General features: G+C 36.8%; 1 pseudogene; it reads right to left on the bottom strand.

The window, feature by feature from the left end:
* Positions 1 to 318: 318 nt before the first annotated feature.
* On the bottom strand, positions 319 to 1,487 carry LOC142839942 (protein FAM204A pseudogene; annotated as a pseudogene).
* Positions 1,488 to 1,730: the final 243 nt, after the last annotated feature.

The following is a 1,730-nucleotide window of genomic DNA, read 5'->3' on the forward strand; positions in this document are numbered from 1 at the left end:
TGTCTAGCACAATCGGACCATTTCCTTTTCAAACAACAATCACAATTTAAAGAATGACATGGTTGAGAAATAGTTAGAAAGATATTTTCTAGGCAAAGCTAAAATCATTCTCCAGAGATGTTATGTCCACTTTTTACTGGAGTAGGATGTCCTTCTGTCTATGTGTTACTTTTACCATTTTACTGTAATTATGTCCACTGACATTACACAAAAATTAATCAATTGCTTTTACTATGTGACTAGAAAATATGAATTCTACTGCCTCCATAAAGAATCAATAATTATTCTTGAAATAATTAAAGTCACTGGTAAAGTCAGTAACAATTGATAATTTTTATATTTATGACTAATCTATCATAAACAAAAGCCAATCTGAAAAACACAATTCTAGAAAAAGTACAGTCATGTTAAGAATAGATATGGAAGTACAAGGACCTCAGAGGCTATGCTAGACCTAACAGAAGAAACACAAAATTGATTTTAAACTGTGGGTTTATACAAATAAATAAAACTCTTCCCATCTTGTACATATGCTTAAAATTTCTTACACAAATATAAAAATGCTCATTTCCTTTACAAACTTTCTAGAAAAAAGAATGAAAAGAATTTATTATCAGCTCCCAAGTTTTAGGCTTATCTTTTTCTACCCTTATCAATTTTCTGACATTTTAAACCTAAGGAGGAAAATCTTTTTTGGTAAATGAAGCAGGCCAGTTAGTCTCTCAATGAATGTCCTAAAGAACTCTGCGAGGCTACATATATCCCACGTTGCTTTTAGTTTTCCATCTCTTCTTTGCTTCAAACCCCCACGCCAGTTTCTTCTTCTTTCGAGCAGCCTGTGAGTTTTCAGCCTCCTTTTTGGCTTTAACAAACTTGTGGCAGGCAATTGCTTTGGCAATTTTTACAACAAGCTCTCGAGTAGCTAGCTGGTTGCTGAGCTCTTCAGCCTTCTCAACATCCCATTCCTCCACAGCCTGGTCTATCCTCTTTTCAAGGCCTGATTTCTAGATTTTTTTTCTGTTTAACCGGCGGTTCAAATCTATCATTGGCTCCAAAGTACTGAGTAAGCTCCTTCCACTGTGTTTCACTCGAGGACTGTTCACTGTGAGATTCTTTTTCATTCTTTGATTTGCCTTTTTTGGAGCTTTTTCTTTTTTTCTGTCTGAACCGCGATGTTGAATTTTTCTGTTCAGAATGTCTTTCGTGAAATCTGTTCCACATGTTCAAGGGAGTTCCAGAAGGACACTTCTCATATGCATTTGCATCAGCCTCTGTTTCCGGTTTTGGCTTGCCTGCTGGGAAATCTGACATCCTTGGCTTGCTACTGCTGTCAGTCTTTCCATCTTCCTGTAAATTAAATTCTCTAAGTTCTGGATTCTCTAGTGTGGCTTCATCTTCAGAATCTGACTCAATATCGCTTTCATTTAGCCCAGGAGGTAACAGCCCACTCCACATCTTTTCTTTGGCCGGGAAGCAGGGGCTCCCCAGCCATCTTAGAACCCCAGCAACATCTTGCCTTATCCGCGTCTCTATTGTTAAAGGCCATTGAGCAAATCATGCAGATTTGTTGGTGTCTTTGGAAGATTGGCAGTTTTTGTGCAGTGTTCTTGTACCTGAATGGTCAATGATTGTTCTTTATAAAATCTTCTGATATTTTACTCAGAAATACAGGTTAATAGATAGTCATCTATAATAGTTAAACTTGTAGTCATGTTAGTTAAGATTCCTAG

Source organism: Microtus pennsylvanicus, chromosome 1, assembly GCF_037038515.1.
Source record: "Microtus pennsylvanicus isolate mMicPen1 chromosome 1, mMicPen1.hap1, whole genome shotgun sequence".
Lineage (NCBI taxonomy): Eukaryota > Metazoa > Chordata > Mammalia > Rodentia > Cricetidae > Microtus > Microtus pennsylvanicus.